The sequence below is a fragment of the Vulpes lagopus genome, chromosome 1 (assembly GCF_018345385.1).
Source record: "Vulpes lagopus strain Blue_001 chromosome 1, ASM1834538v1, whole genome shotgun sequence".
NCBI classification, from domain to species: Eukaryota; Metazoa; Chordata; class Mammalia; order Carnivora; family Canidae; genus Vulpes; species Vulpes lagopus.
Window position 1 is genome coordinate 147431561 of NC_054824.1, and position 13810 is coordinate 147445370.

Below are 13810 nucleotides of genomic sequence, written 5' to 3' on the forward strand. Positions count from 1 at the left end.
TTTCATTTCTTTCTTTTTTAACAAACTTTTAAAAAAAGTCACAACTTATCTTTCAGCCTTTGGGACAAAGGTTAACAAATCAATTATTCTCCCCTGAAGAATATACAAGACACAGGAAAATGTGTAAATAACCCCAACCATCCTACACAGGAGAGCCCACACTGTTGCTTTTCTCAATTTAAAATACAGAAAATGAAAACCCTACACAATCTACACCTCTAGGCAGACTATTAGCATTATTAAAAAAAAAAAAAAAGGTTACTTCTCTTACTCTTCAGGTGGTTCTAGTCCACACATCCCAGATGTTTTGTTTTGTTTTTTAAGACTTTAATTTGAGAGAGAGATAGCCAGTAAGGAGAGGGAGAAGCAGACTCTCCACTGAGCAGGAAGCTCAACTAGGGACTCCATCCCAGGACCCTGAGATCATGACCTGAGCCGAAGGTATACTTAACTGACAGTGTCGCCCAGGTGCCCCATGTTTTGTTCAGCTTTCTGAGTTAGATGAAAATCATTTTCTTCTAAATTGTTTTTGGATCTATGGACATTAAATATGTTTAATAAGAAAGTTCTTTTTTTAAGGATTTTATTTATTCATGAGAGACACAGTGGGGGTGGGGGGTGTAGGGGGAGAGGCAGAGACACAGGCAGAGGGAGAAGCAGGCTCCATGCAGGAGCTCCTGATGCGGAACTGGATCCCGGGACCCCAGGATCACTCCTCGAAGGCAGATGCCCAATCGCTGAGCCACCCAGGCATCCTGCTTAACAATAAAGTTAAAACTACATTAATTATACAGAAAAACCCATGCTGAAACTCAAAAATCTTTAACCTGGACCCCATTCCCACAGGAAAGTTCTATTTCAGTCCTGCCAGAAAAGGATACAGACAGGTATCATTCCAGATTCCTGGACTCACAGTTTATTTTATTTTATTTTTAAGATTTTATTTATTTATACATGAGAGACACAGAGAGAGAGAGAGACAGAGAGAGAGAGACACAGGCAGAGGGAGAAGCAGGCTCCATGCAGGGAGCCTGATGTGGGACTCGATTTGGGGCCTCCAGGACCACGCCCTGGACTGAAGGCAGGCACTAAACCTCTGAGCCACCCAAGGATCTCCGACAATTTAATTATTTTAAAGTTATATTCAATTTTGGAATTCTACTTTCCACAGCAACCAAAAAGACAGACATATTATAATTAGAAAGAACCTGCAAAGCTATTTCTCAGGCATACAGGTGTACAGACACAGCAACAAGAAGCAGTGAGCACTTCTACAACCTAAGGGAAGCACTGATGGCAAACTGAGTTCTCGTTTAATGGACTGAATAGGATCACTTGTTGGCATTGGTCCAGCAACAATTTTTTTTAAAGATTTTAATTATTTATTCATCACACATACACACACACACAGAGGCAGAGACACAGAGGAGAAGCAAGGCTCCATGCAGGGAGTCCGATGAGGGACTTGATCATGGGACTCCAGGATTACATCCTGGGCTGAAGGCGGTGCTACACCACTGAGCCACCCAGGCTGCCCCTATTTTTCAAATATTTTATTTTTATCTTGGGGGGAGGGCAGAGGGAGAAGAAGAGAGAATTTTAAGCAGGCTCCACACTAGTGTGGATCCTAACATGGAGCTCTATCTCACAAGACTCAGATCATGACCTGAGCCAAAATCAAGAGTTGCTCAGACACCTGAACCACCCAGGTATCTCTAAGGATTTTTTTTAAAGTAATCTCTACATCCAATGTGGGGCTTGAACTGACAACCCCAAGATCAAGAGCTGTATGTTCCACTGACTGAACCAGCCAGGCATTCTTGACTTTGTTTTCTAAGGGTCGTAAAACAACAACAAAAAGCAAAACAAACAAAAAACAAGGAATATGAACACAGACTATATGTGGCTATTGAAGCCCAAAACACGATCAGGCCCTTTTAGGAAAAGTTTCTGACTCTTAACTAGAGAAAGTAATAAATCAAAAGCCAGGTGATTTCCAGATATTTTAAAAAATCAAGTCATCATTAAAAGGTCAGAAAACGGGATCCCTGGGTGGCTCAGCAGTTTAGCACCTGCCTTTGGCCCAGGGCGTGACCCCGGGGTCCCGGGATCGAGTCCCACATCGGGCTCCCTGCATGGAGCCTGCTTCTCCCTCTGCCTGTGTCTCTGCCTCTCTCTCTCTCTCTGTGTCTCTCATGAATAAATAAATAGAATCTTTAAAAAAATAAAATAATAAAAGGTCAGAAAACATAAACTTTCAGCTAGACATGGTGGATTACATACACATGGTTAGCTCTGATTCTGAATGAGACCTCAATGAAAAGAAATAGGGAAGGAAATTTAGAGAACTCTGGGAAGGTTCAGGAAGTAAAGGTTCCAAGTTCTTTAAAAGCTGGAGTCTAGGGATGCCTGGGTGGCTCAGTGGTTGGGCGTTTGTCTTCAGCTCAAGGCACGATCCTGGAGTGCCGGGATTAAGTCCCACATCAGGCTTCCTGTATGGGACCTGCTTCTCCCTCTGCCTGTGTCTCTGCCTCTCTCTGTCTCTCATGAATAAATAAAATTAAAAAAAAAAAAAAAAAGCTGGAGTCTAGATAGAAACAAGAATGCTGAAACTCTAAGCTGGTACTTCTCCTCCCTCCTGTTGTTTGGCAACCCCAAGTACACGGATGGCTACCTCGCCCCGACTTCAGCAAAGGGCTGATGTTTACTAGAGATCCTGAATCACATATGCTCCAGATGGGAGGACAGCAGGCTGGGAGTGAACTGTAGGACTAAACACAGAGAAACAAGTTTTCCTAGTAAATGGTAAACAACTCCCTGCCACCCTCCCTTCTCCCGCCTGGTTCCTGAATGCTGACAACTAAGTTCATATATCCCCCGAAGGAGACAGGAGTATTTGCAGGAGAAACTGGCCCCATAGAAAAAAATATACAGTTACTGATTTGAAAGATATTGATATTTGAGGGTTCCCCTATGAAACATCTACCTCTTCACCCTACAGTAAAGGTTTCTGCTCAAGGTCACAATTAGCTGCTCAGTGCCTTATCCTTCTATGGGAATGAATATCCAAGTGTCACCTGACATATGAGAAAGCTTCCAACATGGAAAAAATGTTTATGAGAAAAATTTAAAGACTATTTACTTATTTGAGAGGGTGAGAGTGCACACATGCAAGAGTGGGAGATGCAGAGGGAGAAGGAGAATCTCAAGCAGATTCCATGTTGAGTACAGAGGCTGATGTGGGGCTGGATCCTAGGACCCTACAATCATGACCTGAACCAAAACCAAGAGTCAGAAGCCCAACCAACTGAGCCACCCAGGTGCCCCTAAAATAAAAATTTATTTTATTTTTTTAAAGAAAAATTTAAGGGCAGCCCGGGGGGCTCAGCGCGGTTCAGCGCTGCCTTCAGCCCAGGGTGTGATCCTGGAAACCCAGGATCGAGTCCCACATCAGGCTTCCTGCATGGAGCCTGTTTCTTCCTCTGCCTGTGTCTTTGCCTCTCTGTCTGTCTCTGTCTGTCTCTCTCTCTCTCTCTCTGTGTCTCTAATGAATAAATAAATAAAATCTTTAAAAAATTTTTTCTAAATGAAACAAAAATCTACTTTTTTTTTTTTTGAGATTTTATTCATTTATTCTTGAGAGACAGAAACATAGGCAGAGGGAGAAGCAGGCTCCCTGCAAGGAGCCTGATGTGGGACTCAATCCCGGGACCCTGGGAACACGCCCTGAGCCAAAGGCAGAAGCTCAACCACTGAGCCACCCAGATGCCCCTACATTCGTTTTAATATCCTCAGAGACAGAAGTTGATGAATCCACCAAGTAAAACAAGTAGCAGGAAGAAAGGTAATTTAGAGAATAAAAACTCTTGGAAATGAAAAACGTGAAAACCAATTTTTAAAAAATCTTTCATAGGTTGGAAAATGGAATTGAGACTATCTCCTAAAAGACAGAGCAAAGAGACAACGATGAAAAGTAACAGAATTAGAAGTTCAACCCAGAAGATCCAATACCTAATATTAACAGTATCAGAGAATGAACAGAGGAAAAAAGAGGGGAAATTATCATGAAATACAAGAAAATTTCCCAGAAATGAGGGATGAAGGTTTAGAGCCTAGAAGGACTCTCAAACGTTGAACATAATCATTCAAAAAATGAAATAAACAGGGGCAGCCCGGGTGGCTCGGCGGTTTAGTGCCGTCTTCAGTCCAGGGCCTGATCCTGGAGACCTGGGATCGAGTTCCACATCGGGCTCCCTGAGTGGAGCCTGCTTCTCCCTCTGCCTGTGTCTCTCATGAATGAATAAAATAAAATCTTAAAAAAACCCTCCCCCCCCCCAAAAAAAAACCCAAAAAAACCAGAAAGGCAATAACAGATATTCTCAAACACTGGAGATAGAGGATATTCTAAAAACTTCTAGGAAGAACAGCAGATGACATACACAGGACCAGAACATCTTAAGAGTATGAATACTGAATGCCAGAAAAAAATGGACCTTTAATACCTTTAAATTCCAGGGGGGCGGGGGGGAGATTCTGGAGGAAAGGGACTCATTCAGAACTTTTGACCTCAGGAACTGTGAGACAGTATGTGCTGGTTTAAGCCACTAAATTTGTGGTGATTTGTTACAGCTGTAGTAGGAAACTAATGCAATACATAAAACACATTTTCCCAAGCAACTAAAAATAGAAATGGCTTCTAAATTATGTTCTTATTAAAATCATAAGTACTTAACTTTACAGTTCTAATAAGGCAGCATAATTTGATAATAGTATTATAATCACAGTTACCAAGCCCAAAGCTCTGAAAGATTAAGTCCCTTCCACCTGAAATTAATTATACAAAAGGTTATTAGTCTTACATCTCAATTGCTAGAATAAGTTTACACAGAAATCCTGTTTTTCTCTCCTCTCTGGAGATAAAGGTAGATGATGTAACAAATTATTTCAATGTCTCTTGTAGCCTATGTCTAATGAAATGAAACCATACAATCTATGAGCTGGAAAGAATATTCACCATTATTGACTAACCTGCACAACCAAAGGTCAAATCCCCTCTGCATATCCACTGGCTTACAACAATCTGTTACTGGATATAGAGTATAAAAAAGATGTAAATGACAACATCACTAACCTAAAGCGGAGAGAGGAAAAAGCACAGAGTTTCTGGATGCCCTGGAAATTACCAGCTTAAACTAACAGAACTATGAACAATTCTACATAAGCCTCACAGTAACCACAAAGAAAAAACCTGCAGCATATACAAAAAAAAAAAAAAAAAAGATTAAAGAAGAATGGAAGCCTACCCACCTAGCAGCTGCTAATTTATGCTTGAGCAGGTCCAGGTGATGGGAATTCACCATCCCAGAGCATTCTATTCTATGTCTGCATGGATGTAATTTTTAGTTCTTTATTCTGACTTCACCTCTTGAATTTCCATCCACAGGGTCTACTTCTGGTCCTCAGCATTAAGTAAAATACATTTAACATATAAGACTTCAAAAACCACAAATACCCATCACATTTGCCCTGAGTTCTCTACTCTCTGGGCTAAACATCTGGAGCTCATTCCCTCACACCTTCTGAAGATGTACGTTTATATCCCCGCTTTGCTAAGAACATAGAAGGGACAACTTATTTAACCTTTCCAAGCCTCTGTTTTGCTACTGATGAAATGGAGGTACTTCTTAGGGTTCTTGTGAGGGTTAGAAAAAATGTGTTCCAAAATCTTAGTGAGTGCCCGCACAGAGCCGGAAGCAGTCACTGGCTGAGGAGCAGCCGTCCTGGTAACACCAGGGCTCCAAGTGCCCACACCCATACAAGTTGCTCTGTTCCGGACAAGCTCCATTTGTCTTTAACCCCGAGGGATGATGTCTCAAACTAAAAGTGTGATCCAGGGACTGTCTAATCTGTACAGAGGAGAGCAGGACCCTCTCTCTCTTCCTAGATAGTGGATTTCCACCAAACAGGCCTAAAATCAAATCTGTTTGCTTTCATGGCCCTAGCACACTGCTGCCTCCCAAAGAATATACTGAGTAAAGCCCGTATTTTAGAAATATTAAAATTAAAACCACATATCCTTCATGTTGTAAAACCTGATAAATAAATGTTTATATTACTTGTAGGGAAGTGTAACAATGCAGTATTTCTGAGTCAATGAATAATATAAAACACCCTGGCAACTGCCTTGCATGTACTAAGTGCTTATTAAAGCTGACTCCTCCTTCCAATTAACTCAACACACCCCACAATAAATTCTTGGTAATCTTTCCTCTTTAACAACATAAGCAATCACAGAATACCAACTGTCAGGCACTCCGGCAAGAATTTATATATACTTTCCTATAACTCTCACAACAACCCTTGAGCAAAGGCATGGAATTTAAGAAACTCAGTGGCAGAATTAGACAAAGTACCCTAGACAGCCTTGACTCCAGAGCTCAGCTTCCTAAATACTGAGCCACAGTAGCTCTCATTTAGTGAACAGATGCAAGTACAGCAACAGTAATCTTCCCTATCTGTGGGAGATACATTCCAAAACCCTCTGTGAATTCCTGAAACTGTGGATAGTACCAAGCCCTACGGTAACAGGGCTTCTTCTTATAAGTATGTATCTATGACAAATCTTACTTTATAAAATTAGGCACAGTAAAACAATAACAAAATAATTATAACAATACGCTATAATAAAAGTTATGTGAATGTCATCTCAAGATATTTTACTGTCCTGTCCTCACTCTTATGAGATGATAAAATGTCCACATGAAAAATGAGATGACAGGCAGCCCGGCCGGGTGGCTCAGCGGTTTAGTGCCGCCTTCAGCCCAGGGTGTGACCCCGGAGACCCGGGATCGGGTCCTGCATCAGGCTCCCTGTGTGGAGCCTGCTTCTCCCTCTGCCTGTGTCTCTGCCTCCTCCCTCTCTCTGTGCCTCCCATGAATAAATAAATAAAATCTTCAGGAAAAAAAGAAAAAGAAAAAAGATGATGCGAGATGAAGGATGCCAGAGGTGTGACGCAGCACTAGGCTACCAGTGACCTTCTGACGCTGTGTCAGGAGGAGGATCACCTGCTTCCTGACTGCAGTTGACCACCAGGCAGAGTGAAACCACGATAAGGGGGAAACTGCTATAAACATTATTTCCTTCTGGGTGTTGGTTAACAGAATATGTACACTTTGTCAAAGTTCACCGTGCTATCCACTCATGATGTGTACTTTTCTGAATGTGTATTAAATAAGTGGGAGGCCTCAGGCAAATGTTTAAAATCACTTACATTAAACACATGCACATATATACACACATACATATAAACATATGCTTGAATCCAATCTTCATATGAAAACTTCAGGGACGCCTGGGTGGATCAGTGGTTGAGTGTCTGCCTTAGGCTTAGGTCGTGATCCCGGGGTCCTGGGATTGAGCCCCACATCGGGCTCCCCGTGGGGAAACTGCTTCTCTCTCTGCCTATGTCTCTGCCTCTCTGTCTCTCATGAATAAGTAAATAAAATCTTTAAAAAAAAGGAAAAAAGAAAAATTCAGTTCAGCTCAAATTTAATATCAACTAGCAAAATAAAAAATCAGATGCTTGAGAGGTATTATTATACTTTTATTTTTTTAATCCCCCTCCCTCCCTGAGGTATTACTATTCTCAGTGGCTATAATTTTTCTTTTTGGTGTTTGGTTTTTTAAGATTTTATTTCTTTATTTTAGGGAGAGTGAGAGAGCAAGCATGCAAGCATAAGGAGAGAGAAGGACAAATAAGACTTCATGCTGGATGCAGAGACCAATGTGGGGCTCAATCTCATGATGCTGAGATCATGACCTGAGCTGAAATCAAGAGTGTGATGCTTAACCAGTTGAGCCACCTAGGTGTCCCTTGTGTTACAATTTCTTTCTTATAATTGTCTCTTGGGTCTTTACATCCTCCTATAGTATTAGACACTTATGCCTAACAGTACAATTATTTTTTTTAATTTATTTATTTATGATAGTCACAGAGAGAGAGAGAGAGGCAAAGACATAGGCAGAGGGAGAAGGAGGCTCCATGCACCGGGAGCCCGATGTGGGATTCGATCCTGTGTCTCCAGGATCACGCCCTGGGCCAAAGGCAGGCGCCAAACCGCTGCGCCACCCAGGGATCCCCCAGTACAGACAAATTAAAAGGAAAAATAAGCTCAAAATTTAAAAGATGTTCGATAGTAATAATTTTAATCACGAAATTATCTGAAGCTAGACCCCTGAAGTCCAGGAGGCACACACTAATTATACTTAAGTTACCAAAGAATAAATTACAGCTACACATGTTTTTATTTTTTTTTATTTTAAGATTTTATTTATTTACTCATGAGAATACACACAGAGAGAGAGAGAGGCAGAGACACAGGCAGAGGGAGAAACAGGCTCCATGCAGGGAGCCCAGGATCACACCCTGGGCTGAAGGCGGCGCTAAACTGCTGAGCCACCCAGGCTGCCCTGTACATGTTTTTAAAACATTAATGGGACCATTCATACATGTTGCTGTAAATGGATATGTCTAAAGGTGACAAAAGAAAACGGAACCATTTCAGCCCATCCACATGATGGCCTCTCTGCAATCAGTAACACAGCTGAGTGTACTACTTGAATAGGCACCAGGACTGCTAATGTAAACACATTAACAAGACTAGAAAGATTCTGGGGCACCTGAGTGGCTTAATCAGTTAAGTGTCTGCCTTTGGCTCAGGTCGTAATCCCAGGTCCTGGGATTGAGCCCCATGTCAGGCTCCCTGCTCAACAAGGAGTCTGCGTTTTTCTCTCCCTCCTGCTCGTTCTCTCTCTTTCTAATAAATAAATAACTTAAAAAAAAAAAGACTAGAAAGATTCTGAATTCATTACTTAAGTTCCTCCAAATTCAACTACAGCTTTTACATACCACACTCAAAAATACAGCACACACACCCCACTCCCTCCAATTGTCTGAAAAGGCCTAGAAATAATGACCAATCCAGTAGCAATGAGCACCCCGTCTTATCACCCAGATTATGTCTCTTCAAATGCTGTTTCCCACTAACAGGAACCATGTTCCCTTGGACAAACGGCTGATGATTCCTGCTGAAGCAGGAAATGTATAAGAATAACCTGGAATATCTCATCATACCAGATACTAAGGAAGCTACGAAAAATTACTAGTCATGTCAAAGGAAGGAACTGAAGAGCCAATTTGACTTACTAAAGACAGTACTGAGTATTGCTAAGAGCTTAAAAAAATCAGATACTTTTAAAAGTATGAGTACATAATGATGATAAAAAAAAACCTGTCACCTGTTAAGGTTGCTAAAGAAACAACTCATTATTTTGAAAACTAATAAAGGGTAAGATACATTTTTCCTTTCCTATTTTAATTTATACTCCACAACAAATAGTATATGAAATATTCCAATAAAAGAAAAAAAATTAGAGTACCACCATTTTCAGTCCCTAATGAATTAACACATCCATTTTCAATTTATAAGAGTTAAAAAAAAAATCATTACACTAGCTAAATTCAGGCTTCCCAAAAGACCTACTATTGTATTAGCAGCAATGGGATTTTGTATGTCAATATTTTGATGAACACACTTATTTCAGTCCTTTGGAGGCAATTTCTGCCCCATTATGTTTAAAATTTCAAACCTGACAGCAATATTATTTTGGAATTCAGAGTAGATGGTTTTCTCACACTTCACTCCTCCAGATATCTAAAGAGATTCAATAAAGTGATCATGTGCAGAAAAACAGTATGAATCTATTAGCTCTTTTCTTTCTTTAAAAGATTTTATTTATTTATTTATTCATGAGAGACACAGAAAGAGAGAGAGGCAGAAGCAGGCATCATGCAGAGAGCTGGACGTGGACTCCACGTCTTCAGGATCAGGCCCTGGGCTGAAGGCGGCGCTAAACTGCTAGGCCACGGGGGCTGCCCTCTATTAGCTCTTAACATAGCTCTTAATATTTCCAAACACATATACTCAAAAAGTTCCAAAATGTGATAAGGCAACAGGGTAGGTAATTCTAAGTATTTCCCTCAAATGCCATCAGAAAAAAGCAGGGTTTCCATTCACTTTGCCTCTCCTATACTGGGAAGACCTCTTTGGAATCAGAGTGAGATCCAACCCTGCCTCTTACGAGTAACTGAGAGACCCAGATCAAGTTCTTTGACTAAGAAACCAGAACACCCCCACTGGAAGGTCTGTGGGGGATTACACAAAATTATGTGTATATACAGCTCTCAAAGCAGTACCTGACATATAGTGAACATCAGCTAAACAACCAAAGCGGGGGTAATTATTACTTTGGAATTTTAAATTAATGCAACCATCTAACAGCTTCATGTAAAGAGGCAATAAAGTGTTAGAGAAGGAAACACTCACCCCCCAAAACTCTAAAAACCAAAATACAACTCCTCAGGTTAGCTCCCTCCAAGAAGTATAAAGGGTACAATAAAGTCAACCAATGCAGTCCTTACCCAAAGAGCTGAAAATACCAGCTGAATCTTGCTGAGCTAGAATCGGGCAACTTGGCTCTGCCCTGTAAAAAACGTTGAATGGTTCTTCACTGTCTACTAACAAAAAGGCTATTTACGATGACATTCAAGTCCTTCCTCAGATCTGACACCAACGCACCTCTCCAGCCCTCCACATGGCCTCCTTTAAGCCACTTCCTGACACCCACCTTGTCCTTTCACGACTCTTGGCCTCTCCTCCCCAACCCTGGAATGATATCTGCTCCTTCCATCCTTCACACAGTATCTTTGGGTCTTTAACTCTTTGGACCTTAAATTCCTTACCACCAAAAAGGAACATACTATTCACTTACAGCAGTAATCTAACAGAAAACTTTATCCGTAGTAAGGATTCAACAAAGTCTGAAGTTTACTTATTTATAGCTCATTTAAGTAATTTCTACACCCAATGTGGGGCTCCACTCACAACCCTAAGATCAAAAGCCACATGCTCTACCGAGTCAACCAAGCGCCCCAACAATGTCTGAAGTTTGGATGGTAAGATCCTAACTTACATTTACCCATACTTCCATCTTATCTTTATTTTTACTGGCATAAAGTTAAGAATAGATAGTTGACATAATGGATTCGGTCACTGGCCTGTGACCACTGTGACAGGGATGGAATGAGAAACAGGCTTCGTGATTCCCTATCTAAGTCTTTTCAATGGATAGCCATGCTTTCAAGATTCATATTTATTCCACACTGGAAGATAAAATGTAATGTCAATTTTGATTCTTGCTGAAATTCTGGTACAAATACCACAAGATAGTGACCTATTAGAAATCCTTACAAAACTACTAAAAATACCAAGTACTGAACTGGGAAAACTTACACATTAAAACAAAGGCAGCAACACTTGACTCACCCCACTTTCCATAATTATTCTTCTGACTGCTTTTAGATTCCTCTCCCCCTCCCTTAGGCATCTCTTATCCTAATAGCCTGCCTAATCATTGCCAACTATGTAATGATCCATGCAGAAAGATAGCTTTAATTGTTACACTATTTGTCCTTTTAAGTATTTGAATATGGCTCTGAAAGCTTAACTTAGGAAGTGAATGAACCATACCTATCAATGCAGCTTTTTTCTCTAAAGTAACTGATTAACTATCCCCCCCCCCCCCCCACTATATTGGTTCTCCAAGGACTCTTACTACTCAGCAAACATGTTAAAATGTTGGCTTTAGATCAAATCTTAAAACTGAGGGATGCCTGAGTGGCTCAGCGGTTGAGGTTGAGCGTCTGCCTTTGGCTCGGGGTGTGATCCCAGGGTCCCAGGATCGAGTCCCACACTGAGCTTCCTACATGGAGCCTGCTTCTCCCTCTGCCTGTGTCTCTGCCTCCCTCTCTGTATCTCTCATGAATAAATAAATAAAATCTTTTAAAAAATCTTAAATCTGAGGCACCAAATTTCATCTAATCCAGCTGCTACACACACACACACACCCCTGGAAATGAAGTTTGGAAGAGAAAAGTTAACTGTCCAGGAGTTTACACAGTACAGAAAATCCAGGGCTTCCTGACTCCCAAAGCAGTGCTAAATTTACCACACATTATACAGTGTTTTTAATATTTCAAATAAAATATTACCATTTTCAAATAGACATCAGAAAATATAATGACCTTTATATTTTTGTCAGTCATGTGGCAAAAGCTAGGATTAAAAGTTGGTCCTTAAAAAAAAAAAAAATAAATAAATAAATAAATAAAAGTTGGTCCTTTTTTATTCTTAGAGACCTTTTTCCTTCTATATAATCTTACTGAACAGTGGAAAAGTTCCAAAAATAAAAGTTTGAAGTAAAATATAGTTACACAAATTATATAGAAAACATCAGATTTTTAAATAAGTGGTAATGTATCACCACCACAGGAAACACTAAATTCAAGTCAGTGACCTAAGGGTCAAGTGATCCAAAACCCATTAGCCATTACCAATTCCCCAAGCTGGCCAGTGCACAGAGAGTTGAATTCCCTATCCAATGACGATATTTCAAGGGTAAGTAAACTTTTTTTTTTTTTTATTTTTTAAGAATTTATTTATTTATTCATGAGAGACATAGGCAGAGACACAGGCAGAGGGAGAACCAGGCTCCATGCAGGGAGCCCGATGTGGGACTCGATCCCAGGTCTCCAGGATCACACCCTGGGCTGAAGGCGGCGCTAAACCGCTGAGCCACCCAGGCTGCCCAAGGGAAAACTTTTTAATTAAAAAATGCAATGAATGTGGAACAACCAAATGTTTGGAAAATTTGTAAGAGATTTTCATTAGTTTGCACAGTTATTTTGGGGAGACAACAAATAACTCTTGCACGTATCACTACCATGAACCACACAACTTCAGTTACCCAAGTATGTACTGTATTCCAAAAGGAACTCCCTCTGGGAAAAGTGTCATAAATATGCTGTTCGTATACGAAAACGTATACGAAACCTAGCAACCACTTTTAAAGTTTCATTCCGCCAAAGATCCGCCCTACAAGATCTAAATATCTCTAAGAATCAAACTAACGGGCTTCTCCATCAGTCTTTCCCACTTAAAGATCATGTGACTGGTATCACCACCAGTGAATCACCCAATTAAAAAAAAAAAAAGCCCACACATCACAATCGTGCTCGAAGAGACATCTTACAATTAATGCTGTAAGAAACAGGGTACTTTTAGGCCTTAACTGAGAATTTACTCTTGCACGTTGTTTCCAAGGTACAATTTTAACCATCGAGAAGTTACTAGAACATCGCGGGCATCCCTTCCCTTTAGAGGTTGACTAGCTAGAGGGGACCTCTGCCACATCAAAACTGCCAGGTGACGGCCCCCCAGAACGACTGCAAAGGAAGCGTACGGAACCTATGGAAAGATTCCCTCCTGCCCGGAGGAGTCGGCTGTACCAAGGAAACAAGATAAGGAATGCGACAGTTTAAAACAGAAAGGAAAAAAAAAAAAAAAAAAGCAACCCCATACAAAAAGCCATCCCAGAACGGGATCCTCTGGGAGAGAAAGGGCTCATTCTTCCTCCCCGGCGCCGGAAACCCGAGAAGCGAATTTGGGGAAAACGTCCCCGGTAACCTCGGGGAGGCAAGACTCGGACTGCTCCGCGGAGGTTCCCGGCCCTGCAGGGGTGTGACCCAGCGGCCCAGCGGGTGCTGACAAACTTCGGGGACACCCGCCTCCCCCGCTCCAAGGACGGAGCCTGCTCCGGTGACCGCGGCCCGGACGGGCGAGGCAGCGCGGGCCGCTCACGCTCCGGCCACGGCCCGGGCGGACTCGCCCAGGCGGCTACGGCGGGGGCGGGG

The 13810-nt window shown here is 41.5% G+C and overlaps 1 protein-coding gene across 1 annotated transcript in view; it reads right to left on the reverse strand.

Moving 5' to 3' along the window:
* The window catches only part of ACBD3 (acyl-CoA binding domain containing 3), a 40191-nt gene that overhangs the window by 26017 nt on the left and 364 nt on the right, over nt 1–13810 (reverse strand). The gene's annotated exons all lie outside the window — the stretch shown is intronic.